A 14352-nucleotide genomic window follows, 5' to 3' on the forward strand; every position below is an offset into this window, starting at 1 on the left:
ATGCCATCAATTGAATCATCATCATCATTTTTTTCTCTGTTCAGAATCGATTGATGCTCCATTTTTTTTCTGTTCGTTTCTCTACAAATAGACTCAATTTAAGATACTTGCTACCGACCATGATTATGATGATACGATCGCGTTTCATTCGTATTTGGTATGTGTGGCGTTCGTTTTGTTTATTCTGCTTTGGCTACTTACCTCCTCAAGTGTGAGAAAATACATGATTGAACTAGCGCACTTAGAGAATCAATGAAATTAATAACACATTTTTTTTCTCCTCTATGTGTCCATTTGTTTCAATGGAAATTCTTTTATCTTTAATTATCATTGAATATTCATAAAACAAAGTTGAATACGGCTTAAAAACAACTCATTTCTTATGATCCAACTATTTGTTATGGGTGCATGCACTGGTAGGAAGTGATAGATAGAGAGACGTGCCATCGTGTAGTGATGTGTGATGCTTGGGATTACAATGGCTTCGGATTTCAAATCAATCAAATTGTGTGTGTGTGTGTGTGTGTGTGTTCGCATTTAAACAGTTTTTTGATTGATCGCCTCACATTTTTCATTGATCGTCGACCGCTGAAACTGTACACACACACATACACACACACACACACACATTTTGGTATTTGTTGTGAGCTATTTCAGAGAAAAACAACGAAAGGCGAAGAAAAAAAAATTGAACAGAGAAACATGCCAACAGCTTCCTAAAAACCACCACAAATAGCACGCATTTAATGAAAGCCAAATATTTAAAGCATTTCTTAAATCTATCAATTAATTAGGTCTTGAGCTGTCAGCCTGATCATTTCGTGGAAATTTTCATTTTGTTTCAGCTATTTCCATTTTGGTATCCACTTTATGTCTTATGGCATTATCTTTGATCATAATTTTATTGTTTGGTGTTTTTCATCAAAAATTCATTGGCTCCACGATTAGCGACATCAACAACAATTGATCAGCAAATACTGTTAATGGTCGATCTCTATTATTGTTATTAGCTAGAAAATACACAAGTTTATTTTTATTTCTTCTCTTAACACTAAATGTAGCAGATAAAGAGGCGTAAATTGAGCCAACTTTCAATCAATCCGTGTTCTCCAATCGAATGATTGATCGTTTATGCAAAATATAGATAAATTGAAAAGTAAAGAAACAAAGAGTCGATCAAAGCTGGCTTAATCCAGGATTGTTATAATTTGCAATAATGAATACCTAATGATTTCCGTCGTTGACAAATAAATAGCGTGAAATATTCAATCGTAGCTCAATCGGAGTGATTTGAGTGGAATGCGGAGACTCCCTCGCACCTTTGCCGCGAACCAATTAAATGTGCGCGAAAAAGTAATCAATGACGGAAAATTATTTTCTTTTTCGCATTTGCACCAACCACTCACTCACTCGCTCATGGACTGCACTCGATGTGATCACTATTAAAGCGGCTTAATGGTGCAACACAGCGCGCGCTCGAACACGGCAACCGTTTCGTTCCTCGGCTGAAAAAGAAAACGAGCAAGAAAGACGAAAAATATTAAAAATCTATCGATGAGAAAGGGAAAAAAAGGTCAAAACATATTATCATATGTTGGAAATTAATAGACGTTCCCCACATTTTATATAGACAAGTGACTAAATAAATGTGTAATTTATTAGATAAACAGACGGTGAATCGAAAATAAAACAAAATCGATGAAATAAAAACGACAACGTCGACGACGACGACGACGACGATGAAAAAAAGGAACGGCAAGTGTGGCGCGTTGCTCCATTTCGACTCGTTGCATGGATAGACAAGAAGACATGATCACCGTTTTCCTCATTCATCGGCCATCCAATCGAAAGCAACCGACAGAGATAGCTAGTCAAAAATCAAAGTCAGCGAGCAAGCAAACGAGCAGATATTTATGCACAACAAGATAATAAACAATAATAACTCCGCAATTTATATTAAGACGTAGGTTAAAGAGTTGTCGCTGCAGTTGTTGTTATACGTTGGAGCATTTGTTTTTTTTCTTCTTCTCTCGTCTTGCGTATGCTGTATGGGTTGCGCTTTGTATTCGTTGTGTTATCGTTTCGTTTCGCTGCTGAAATGTGATTGCGCTCTTTGTGCCATTCTGTCATACCGTTTCTATAACAATAACACTCTTTTTGGAATTATGCTAAATATGCGCTGCAAAATGGTTGCAGTTCGATCCCATTGCAAGCACTGCAGGCTATATTTTTGCACTAAAACCACGCATTTTCTGGGCGAAACCTACCTTTTTTCAATTACGTTCCACTTTAATAAACAATTAAAAGTATTTTTTTATCAACTTTCCCAATAGTTTTAGTACCGCACAGTCCATTTTTTAGCAAGAAAAAGTGATTATTTTGTGAGCATCAATGTGGAGTTTATAGCATCATTTATTAAAATAATGAAGAAAATAAAATGAATCCACTTTATTCAGTGCAGACTTTTTATTCGTTGCTTTTTTCTTAAAAATGCAGCGCTCACATCAGCCACAAGTGTAATTTCGGATGCGAACGATCTAGGCGATTACACTTTTTGAGGCATGCAAGCATTTCAATAAAGCGATTTGGATTATTTTATTATTTTATTTTTATGGTGTTCAAGCGCACGTTAAAAAAAACATTCCACCACGAACAATATTCTCTTGTTTTCTCTCTCTTCCTCTCATTTCAGGCATTAGATAATATAAATTCAGTTGTTGTAATGACTTTGGTGATGCATTTTTTCTCTCTCTTTCTCACTTGCTCCATCAATATTGTTTTTTTTTCCTCGTGTGCTTCATTTCGCACACATCCATTTTGATGTGTAGTAATTAAAATGTCATAAAAAGAAATAAATGGAAACCAGTTTTCCATATATTTTTTTTTCCCATTTGAAAATTGTTGATTTAGCTTGAATTAGAAAAAAAAAATCGATTAGAATCGTTCTCTTCTAGATTCTCAGTGTGAACCGTTTTGTGTGTTACGTACACACTCAATTTGCACATAAATAGAGAGAAGTTTCCATCTCGTTCACGTTCTTGCGACGCGACGCGACGGGCTGCTGCTGCTGATGCATTTGTATGTAATTGCCTTAGCAATCAATCGCTAATTTATTAATTATACTCTTTTTGATGTCGTTTTTGCGTGTTACAAATCATACAATTTTATTGATTTCGAGGCTGATGAGTTTACGTGCTTGTCGGTCCGCACTCGTACACACTGAAGCTGAAATTGATATCGTTGATTGAGACGCGTCGCATTTTTTTTTTGTCGATACTGTTCACCTCCTTCGTTTGACTTGGCTGTCATTCGCAATTGAGATGCCGTTTGCGCATTTTGTGCGCCGTAAAATGACTGCCAAATTCATTGGTGTGCTTCGTCTTCGTGCACCATACAATCGACCACACTCAAAGCGATGTCAAACACAACGTCATCAAATAAGAAGAAGAATAGCAATCAAAATTAATTCGATGAACCTTTTGACCTGCTTCTATTAAACGTTTACTCGGTCGCCAAATACACAAACACACACACACTCAAACGTACACATTCAATAGACGATAATGTCGAACAACGATGTCATCGTTGTCGTCGTCATCTCCGATATCGCCGTTCGTTTATGACAAATATTTAATATTTACTTCTTTCGATGGAATTGAATGGAATAACCCAAAATCGAATACTGCACTGAAATTTAAGCTTCATTGTCATCATAATTGCATTGCATTGCATCCACTGATAAAATTTGTACAATTGATCGTTCGCAAAAGGTTCTTCGCACAATTCGTTCAATGCAAACGTAAAAAAAAGGTATGCAAGGAAATGTAGAACACAAACACACACACACACATTCGGTGCGCATAATTCGGGGCAAATAAGAAAACAAGCGAGCTGAAGAAAGGAAGAAAAGGGAATTATCGTAAAATTTAGGTCCCCTATTTCCTATCGATACCAATTTTCGATCTTGATTCGGTGACACTAATAAATTGATGTTGCATGAATATCGTACATATGCCCACAACCCGAAAGTTCAATATATGCACGGAAATGCGAACGCAAAGTAGAGGAGGGAATAACAACAACAACGACTCAACAAGGAAATCAAGAGAAAAAACTACACACGGCAAATGCCTTCAGCAAAGCAAACATGCATACTGAGGAAAGGTATTGAACTCTTTTCACCTTTGTCGCCTATTAACTTTCAGTATTAACCCTCTTGTTTTCAATTTAATTCCATTTCGAATACGCGCTTTCTTCCATTCGATTCACGATTTTATTTGTGTTTGTCCCAAAAAAAAAAAACCAAAAAAAAAAAAATAATAATAATCATTTCGTTTGGCAGTTTGTTTGACATTTTCGATGACTGCTAATAGGTGCATAGACGGTTATTGTGCCGAAAAGAAAATCACAAAAAACCGCATACATATTTTTCTTTTCTTTCTCCGTTTTGTTGCAAAAAAAAAGAACTCACTCAATTTGATTGTTTCCTTTCCACCGGCAATACGTGTGTTGATCGGCGGTGAGACGACGGTTTTATCTAAACGATCGAAGAAATAAAATGCATGTTTAGACAAATGAAAGCAAGTAATAAAATGACCAAAAATATGTGTGCCTGCATTTCGACGCACATTGTACGTATTCGATTGTTGTGGTCGTATCAAACCGGAAACAATAAAAATGTCATATTAAGCATATAGTATTGAAATTATATTCCTATTATTTTTTCTTTCATTTCATTTTGAGTTCAAATTCAAATGCGTGTGTGTGTGTGTGTCTATTTGAATATAGAATATACATATCATTGTGATGGTCTTCGTCTTTGAGTTGTTGCAGTCTTTTTGGTCGAATTTTGTGTGACTATTTTTTTTTCGTTGTTGCTTTTTTTTTCCTGGAGTTGTCGTTTTAAGATTCATTACTACTGCACGCATTACTTGATATCAAATTTATTGCATTGCCCATGCATAACATCTTTTACATGTGGCTCCAGATGAGCAACGGTATCGATACGATGATAGGCCCCGAAAAAAACCGAGCAAATGCAACAAATTGAAAATGAAAACAGCCATGCACATACAGAGAGAAAACAATGGGCCAGAAAAAAACCGAAACATATGTGGCTTTCGGAAGCTATTTAAAATGCACTTAAAGAATTCATTTACACGGTAAACTCTTCCTTTCATCTATATAGAGGCGGTATGTGTGTGTGTGTGTGTGTGTGTTTCGTTTATTTTTACCTTAACTTAACTTTTTTTTTATCCACATTTTGTGGTTCGCACTTTATTATAGTTACCAATTTTCCAGAACAAATTCACTCAGAGGTAGCGCTAATCGGTTAAGTAGAGTGGCGTGGGTAAAATAATTGCCCCATTAGCCACTTATGCATGTGAAGTCAAGCTACAGATGGTGAAGAGGCGAGAAAGGAACAGAATTTTAAAATACACCGAAGAAAAAAAAGAGGAAAACAAACTACTCGGTATGAAAATTGAATGCAGGTATTGATGTTTGGCTTACATTTCATTTTATTTTATTGTATTTTGCGTTGTTGTGTAGTTTTTTTTTCTCTCTCTTCTGTTGTTTTTTTTCTTTGCTCTGTGGTTCGTTTTTTCCACTGTTTATTTTGTTTGCGGTTAAACGCATTTTAAAGCAATTTTGGGCCATTAGACGCACTTGAATTGTTATTGATCACCTAATTTCTGCCTGACATTTCAACGTCTTGTTAGTGATTTGACGAATGGGCCCACGATATAAATGCCTCGGAACGGCGATGGCTCTCTCACATTTAACAAAAAAGGCAAACGTAACAATGACGACGACGATGATGATGATGATGACGATGATGTGGCATGTGATTAAGCTTCATTCATTTTCGTTTCCATTTTGATGAACATATAACAAATTAGTGCACGCAACTGTTAAAATCTAATCGGACGAGATATAGAGGTTGTGGCCGACACCACCGCCTCTCTATTTATACGCAAGTGAATTTCAGCATTGCCGTCTCGACAAAGTCATTGTCATTTCTGACATGAAAATTAAGGACGATAGTTTTGAGGTGAATTGATAACTATAGAAGATTATAACCTACCGCAATCGGTGCAAATTGTTTTGGTACAAACCGAACACAAATAAACAAACAAACAAAACCGAAAACCCACTGAGTCAAATCCAACAGTCCGAATATTTAATTGAATTATCAGATATGATGAATTTGTGCAAAAGATCCGATCAGTGTCATTAATCTCTTGGAAATGAAAGAAGAAGCATATGAAAACGAATACGAAAACAATTCTACCGAGAGTTGTGACAACAACGGCAGCAGCAAAAAAAAGATCACTTCAATATCTCAATATTAATAATATTAATTCGTTTTTTTTGTCTTCGGTTGGATCGCACATGGTTTCACATCGCCCATGCGACTAGTTTTTTGCGGGCAAGGCCATAACAAACAGAGGCAACAGAAACAATAACAAAAAAAAATTGGCCTATTAAACGCGCTTAAGACATCTGCACTGGGTTATTATGCCAATGTTTTTTTTTCATAGCACTGTTTACTTTCTGCTGTCCTCTCGCGTAGGCCTTTTATTGCAATTTTGGATGATTGATTTTAAAGGAAGCGCCACATGGATTTTCATAATGAGCAAATAAGTAGATAATGACAGTCCTGGGTCGTTTATCTGATTTTTTTATTCGGCCACATTTAATCCGAAGCGGTTTTTTTTCGCTCTCAAGCGGACAGAATGTCATGATTGCAGTTACGAATGAACAAAAAAAAAACAGTGATGTGTGATGAATGTTTTGCACCTATTTAATTATTTGATGTAATCCTTCGATCTTCGCAGCTGGCGATATCGATGTTCGTGCCATGAAATGTATTCACGACAAGAGAGAGATAGAGAGAGAGAGAGAGAAAAAAAGGCAGTTAAACTTTTGCACGGCACAACAATGACAACAACAAACGTTATAATGCGCTCCATAGCTATTGCGCTTGGCAGCGCTAAAAATGTGCAAGTTTTTGTTGTTTCAATTCGTTGTGTGTTGTTTTTTTCTCTCTCATTTTCTAGGCGAACCACATTTTTCGAATTTCACAATGGACATTTATAACATATATATACAATATATCGATTCGTTTTGCGTTGATACTTTGATATCTTTTACGTTAGGCTATGCGCGGTCTGTGGTGTGTTTGTTTGCGCATGCGCGTGCGCGCGCCTTCACAAAGCTCATGCTGCTCACCGATCATTCGATATATAAATTTCTATCTATTTCACTGCCGCCCAAGAGCCTAAGCCGTCGTGTGTTTATGAACACAATTTGGCATTATTGCACGTTCACGCGCGCGCTAACGACTCCTCTTAATAACACATAAATACGCATACAAATTCAAAATCCAAGTGATACACACACAGTACAGCACAGTACAGAAACGATACACAGCATACATATCGCATTCGCTTCTCTCTCGCAGACAAGTTAGATTTGTTGAGGCACTTTATTGAATCGAGACTCGTTCGCCATAAATTATTTATAATGGACTTTTGATATGAATGCCGTAGATGTTGACGTGCCAACAATAATTCAGTTTAGTAGAAATCATTTGCTGAACCAAAGTCATTCAATGGTTTTTCCTTTTCATCTTGTTCTGTTGCGGTTGCCGTTGTTATTGGTTCATTTTATTTGTTTGTTTATTTGATCTTCGGTCATGTTGCTCGGCTGCTGCGTTGCATCGAAGCACGTTCGTATCCATCGATTGAATGACGTCGATATTACGACCGAACATTGTCATCCGTGAGCATGGAATTTCGGGTAAAATTCTTTACGCGCGTACTGATTCGATGCTCACGATCGTAAATAATACTCCCGGATTCTAGAGGCAAGCAATATTCTGTTGTCAACGACAACAAAAATACTTTATGCGAACAATTTTCCTTTTTTTTATATTTTCATTTCGTTACATCATATTCGAATTGCCCCATTTTAAAGACGTTGCGTTCCTTAAACTTATTTAATTAATTGAAATGGAAAGGTATACAATTGCACAGTTGTAATTTATATTCTTGTTTTCTCTTCGACGCGGCGAAAGGGTGGGCCCACAACATAAATGAAAAACAAATGTCTCTCGCGCTTTGCTATTCATTTTCTGGGAAAGGTTTTTTTTTCATTCTCTCTCTAAAAATGCCAAGCTCTAAAAAGACAGACGTCTCTTTCCATCATCGATAGAACAAATGATAAGACTCAGGGAATAAAAAAAACGTATGAGGGTTGAATTTTGATGATGAAAAAAAGCAAAAATAGGATGGAAACTCTATTCGTTTGGAATATTATAAAAAAATAATAATGAAAGAGAAGAGAGGAAAGAAAAGAGTTGGTGGCAGCTAAATTAAAAGCGGGGAAAAAGCCTAAGTTCGTAATTTTTATTTTTCACAAAGAGTTTAAATGCACCTGCTTGGATATTGGTTGTGTCGTTTGCCCGTCGTTTTTCTGTTCTTGCTTCGTCTTTTAGTGGAAGAGTTGTGCGCGCGCGCGCGCTCGTGATCAAGAAACATGATGGCAAACAAATGTGGAATTGTACGTTAATTTATCGTACAACGGCAACATAATAAATTTAACGCATGCAAGCGATAAACTCTGTGCCAAAGAGTCTCTGGCAGCGACCACAAATGGTTACGTTCAACAATGTGACCTTACTGTTAGAAGGAAAAATAACAACAACGTCAACAAACAAAAAAATGTTGTTCAATTTTGTTGAAATATTAAGAAGAAAAAGTGAGCCATGCACCGGCTGGACACCATATTGTGCTGCGTGCAGCATATACTATGCACTTACGCATTACGATATTGCGCCGCGGTGATGACGCTTCTATATTCTCGCGCCACCGAAGTTTTCATGTTTAAGGTTCCGATTTGAACAAAGTAAAAAAAAAATAGAAAACGAAACTGAGCAAAAAAGTGTTCGGTGGCATTAACAGCAGATTAAGCACCCATCGACATTTTAATTGGGAGTTGTTTGAATGAATGAATGAATGAACAGTGGCCCGTTCTGTTGCCGCTTTAAAATTTATGCCATTGATTAACGCATTGCACAATAGTTCGGAGGCCATACCATTGCTTAACTCATTTCGGTGACATTTGATAGAGTGTCGATCATCTCTATGCGAATAATTTTTTTTTTCATCGTCATCATAGAGATATACATTTCGTTTGGCTAATCCAAAAATAGCTACCAAGAAAACGTGTTCCTTATTTTACACGTATGAACGAAAAAGAGCGCATCGTCAGTGGCGATTACGCGGGGCAAAACAAGTTGCTATTGGATTTGTTGTTTTTTTCATTTTCTTCTCTTTCGCTCGATCTCTCTCTCTCTCTGTCTCTCTCTCTCTCTCTCTCGTTCGGTAGGCAATAAAGTTAACAGACTAGTGCACACAAAACGCGTACACGTTGCCCGCGTACTCAATTGACAGTGCGGTAAATCGATAAAATTAATTGAATTAACATTGGCATAAAATAAAAGAAGCGACATTTCAAAACCGAACGGCTGACAAAAGCAAAAGTGTTAGAATTTTCTGAGAGTTTCGAAAAGCAGGTTTCAATTTATTGAAGAAAAACAACACAGCAGCAGCAGCAGCAGCGGAAAGAGAGAAAAAAAGCGCAAAATGCATTAACACGAGCCGTGTTATACGAAAAACAGCCATCATTCGGCGATGCTGAGATTGAGAGTGAACACTGAACACACACGAAATGAAAAACAGAACAGCGAAATGAAACAACATCATTTATAGGTAAACATGTTTATTCGTGTTGCTTGCTGATTTGCTTTTTTTCCTTTTGCTCTCTAGATTCAACCTCTCTAGCCCGTTCGATAAAGTAAAATGAACAACGAAAATAACGAAAATGAACGTACATTTATCGAATCTCGGCGCATTGCAATGTGACCAACCAACAGCAGCAGCAGCAGCAGTAATATCAAATCCATAATATCTTAAATGACGGCAACGACAAACAACAACAGCGACTCATTGCTCTTGGTCAAATGAAACCAGTCCGAGTGTAAGTACATATTCTCATTCATAGAATTGTCGATGAGCTTGAACATACATATCGTCGCAAATAAAAACTGGAAAAAAAATCATCACTTGACACGCATTAATGGATTCATGTTTAAACGAAATGGAACGTGACATGGGACGTCGCTTTTTTCTCTCCTCTAGATCATTTTGATTCTTTGGGTAATTGTTGCAGTTATGGGAACCAAATGTTCTCATGGGTTATTATTTACAGTAAACAACGAATTTTGCAAATTGAACATTCCAATCATGAAATTAAAGTTAAATCATCTTCCAATAAATTCTGCCAGAGTTACTCTGCTGAGTTTTTCCACCAAGATCACCATTTTGCCTGACCTCTTTCTCTCTCTCTCTCTCTCTCTCTCTCTCGCACACGCATTCCTTTTGTCATGAGACAAATTGCAACAGCAAAAGCAACAATAAAATTAAGAAAAGCAATTTCATTTTGCTTGCGGTGATGTCCTCAAATGATGATTGCCGCTTATCAAACGAACAAATTTTCCTGCCGATTTCACATCACACCGACCGTTTCCAAGAATCTTTTAATTGTAATGGAAACATGCATGATCTTTTTCTGCAGTCAAATAATAAATGCTAATTATTATCCATTCCGTTGTTTTTTCTCTCGTTTGTTTCAGTTCTCAGGTGCTGTGCTGTGTGCGTTGTTTGTGTGCATTTCGTTGTTGCTGTTCAGCACCCCACGTTATTAGAGAATCGTTTGAGTACATTTATTTACTAATTTATTGTTTCATTTTTCTTGTCGCTGTTGTGACTTTCTCTCATTTGTTCGGTTCACTCCACTGACATTCCGATAACATGATGAATTGAGTATCGGTATGAGCACTCTATGTCTCGGTGGAGATAATGATGAAGATAGCAATCTGTGCAATGCAATGCAATGCACAGCAACAGCTAATGTAAATACAATAGACTTAGGTGTCGAGAACGGAAACTTTTTGATGTCATCTCAATGAAAACAATCAATATTTGAACTGAGTACCACACACTTAGACTGGACATCATCTCAGACACGAGATCTCCCTCGCGCGCTTATCACAGCTTTTGAGAAAATGAAAAGACGAGAGGGAGAGAGAGAGAGAAATACACACAGCAACATCACACAGCACATTTCAATGTGCAACGAGATAAACTCAACCCATGCAATGATTATACAATGGTAATCAAGATGACATAGAAAAATAGTGCGCAACTTACTTGCTGTGCTGCTGGGCAAACAGACGACTTTTCTCATTCATAATTATTGCAAGTTTGAACGAGAGCGAATTGTTCCACAAACCAATTTTGCATTGAAAATGGAAAACTTCGATGATGCTATGAGAGAAAGAGCACACGAACGAACGAACAAGCCAACGAAAATCCATGTGAGACTTTAAATTATCTGAGTAAGTGAGTTTGACGGAATCTCAACGTTTAATGTATTCATTACTTTCAATTAAACCTTTGCTTGAGGTGTAAAACCGAAGAGTTGCACAATTTTTCCATAACATTTAAGTATCAGGGAAGTCGTTCGTTCGAACGAGCAAGCAAAGGAGCGAGTGAGCGAACTGACGAACAATAAAAAAAAAGTGGCAAGCATGGAATCTCTAAAAGAGTATTAATATCTTTAATTTCAATTTTAATTCAAGTCAATCAAAAAAGGTTCCAATGTCTATTAGTCGACGGCCCGTTCACTACTGCATTGTTCGGTTGTGGAATGAAAACCCGGCAAAGTCGCAGGTCAAGTGTGTAGTCGCGCGAGCGGACAAAAATGTTGTGTTAGCCATGTGCTGTTGTCATCATCGTCGTCGTCGTTGTCGTCGTCAAACAGCAGCAGTTTAGAGACAGAGTATGTGTATGTTGTGTGCGCGCTAGTTTCATGCTAGAGAGCGTAAAAGAAACTCAAAATGTTGCAAAGTTTGCCGGGCATGGATTAAAATTTTAAGTAGTCACTTCGTGATTTATTTTTGGTGTGCTTCTTTGCCTTCAACTCACACACATACACACAACAGAAGCACAGCAAAATCCATTGCAGTTTTGCGGTGCGAATCGACTACCGCTTCGAGCTGTGTTCGAGTAATGTGTTTCGTTCGTTCGCTTTTTTTTTTGCTTGCTCGGGTTTTGTCTTGAAAAATTGTATGTATATCAATAAAGAGAAGAGAGTACCGGGTCCGGGCTACAACAGTACACACAAAAGAATAGACGAAATTCATAGCACATCATCACATTGGGCTCTGTGTTTGGCATATTAAAACGAAAATGCACTATGGTATGTGTGTGTGTGTGTCCCAGCCCAGCTCGAGACACCGAAACACTCGATTCGCACATCGACTGCCGTGTACACTGTACACCACAAAAACAATGATCGGAATTACGTGCAACAGTGGAGCGCAAACAAAATCGTGTTACATGTGGTAAGGCGATAATAAAATAATATGCAAATAGCTTGACCTTGTTATTGCTTTCTTTGGATAAAATTTATGCCCGCTTCAAACGCCAGTCTATATGCATATGTGTGTATGTACAGTGTACACTGTGTGTACTGGGTGTACTGGGCATATACAAATGGATTTCTTTCTTTTCGTATACTCGTGTGCTTAATTTACAGAATGCAGTTGAGAATCAATTATTATTTTTCTTACGTTTACATTTTTAAGCCAAATATTTGCATTTCTCACTCAACCATCGACCGGTTCAGTCTTTCTCTTTCTCGCACACAAACACTAGCATGGTCAGTGCATGGTGCCCGCATAGCCGTGTGAATCATTCATCGTCAGCTCGAAATGAGCTGTCAAGCACAAGGAAAATTCATAACATATGATCAATTTGCTCGGTACTTGAATAATGATTGTGTCGAGGATTTCGACTGATTTAAAAGGGATTCACATTGAAAATTAAAGTTCATTCCAACACAGAATCGAAACATACACACTGCGCATATGGAAACGAATGTCGTAGACATTTGTTGGTTGATTACTTCGTTGTTCTCATTTCGTTCTTTCTTCGAGTCGTTGTTTTGAGCTATCACTACAACGCATATGCTAATATTCAGTTCAAATGTCTTTAGTCCGATGTAAATTCATTTAAAACAACAAATCGAATGACATTAGGCGACGGGCGATGACGACTACGTCGACAAATACACACACGCATACCAAAGCAAAACACACACACACACATTTCAGCACTACTTACTTGACCTAATTTCACGCCTTTGATACCAATAAAAAATGTTTATGATGAACACAACAATTGTGGAATGGTATGAACGGTGAGGGCAACAGCGAGGCAGCATCATTCAGATTATGTGGTCAATTAAAAGCCTAAATCGTCAATAGTAGTAATTCGGACATAAAACCAACACATAGCAAAAAAAAAAAAAAAACCAACGACAACCACGACAAGAACGACGGCCAAATTCACGAAGTCATGCACACGAAGCCGCAATCAAATTCAGAGCCTACGAAATAGCCATTTTCTTGATGTAAAACGACCAGCAAAAAGAATAAAAGAAAACATACTAAATTACACAAATAAAATAATCAAATGAATTTCACACAACCGTCATAAAAACCGCCTGATATCTCAAATATACGCAACACTAAAAATACCAGAGGAGAACAGCAGCCGTCGAGAATGGCATTTTTTTTCTCCGATTTTTCTTTCGTTTTCGGCTATGAGGAGATACGAAAGGTGAATTGAAACAAAAATTTTGACGGCATAATGGCAAATTTTACGCCAAATGAATTGGACGAACGCCATTAATCGGATCGCTTCACGAATAAGTGATTAAATTATATACGAATTCTGGTGTGTGTGTGTGTGTTCTTGAAAAGTATGTAAAAAATTTATGACTTGGCTTCATTTTGACGCGATTAAAATGTGCTGGTGTGTTCGTGATCGAGAAGGGAACAGCAACAACGAACAGAAAAAAAACAATCATAGAAAAATAACAAAAGCGTCAACGGCATCGTTAGAACCGTGAACAACACAGAACAAGAGCGAGACCGAGAGTGAGAGAGAGAGAGAGAGAGAGAGAGAGAGAGAACGAAAAAAAGCGCATTGCTGGCAAAATAAAGCTAGCTCATCGGAATGGCGAGAGCATTGAAAACCGAATTATATATACATAGGTAAGTAAATTGTTGTTTTCTCACCGTGTGTACAGGCATTGTGTTTGCACGGGTAAAAATTATGGGAGTCTCGTAATCGCACAAATCCAATGCATATCCATACAAATACACACATACAGAGAGAGAGAGAGAGAGAGAGAGAGAGAGAGAGAGAGAGAGAGAGA

General features: G+C 37.4%; 1 long non-coding RNA gene across 1 annotated transcript in view; it reads right to left on the minus strand.

Annotated features, from left to right (window-relative positions):
* Nucleotides 1–269: 269 nt before the first annotated feature.
* Nucleotides 270–14352, minus strand: part of LOC129578233 (uncharacterized) — a 14958-nt gene continuing 875 nt past the window's right edge. Inside the window, exons 2-3 of the long non-coding RNA XR_008689084.1 lie at nt 1225–1505; nt 270–1010 (exon numbers count right to left, since the gene is read on the minus strand). This is a non-coding gene — a long non-coding RNA (uncharacterized LOC129578233). The remainder of the gene's footprint in view (nt 1011–1224; nt 1506–14352) is intronic.

This window comes from Sitodiplosis mosellana, unplaced genomic scaffold, assembly GCF_009176505.1.
Source record: "Sitodiplosis mosellana isolate CC-2019 unplaced genomic scaffold, AAFC_SMos_1.0 Smas_scaffold_6226, whole genome shotgun sequence".
Taxonomy (NCBI): domain Eukaryota; kingdom Metazoa; phylum Arthropoda; class Insecta; order Diptera; family Cecidomyiidae; genus Sitodiplosis; species Sitodiplosis mosellana.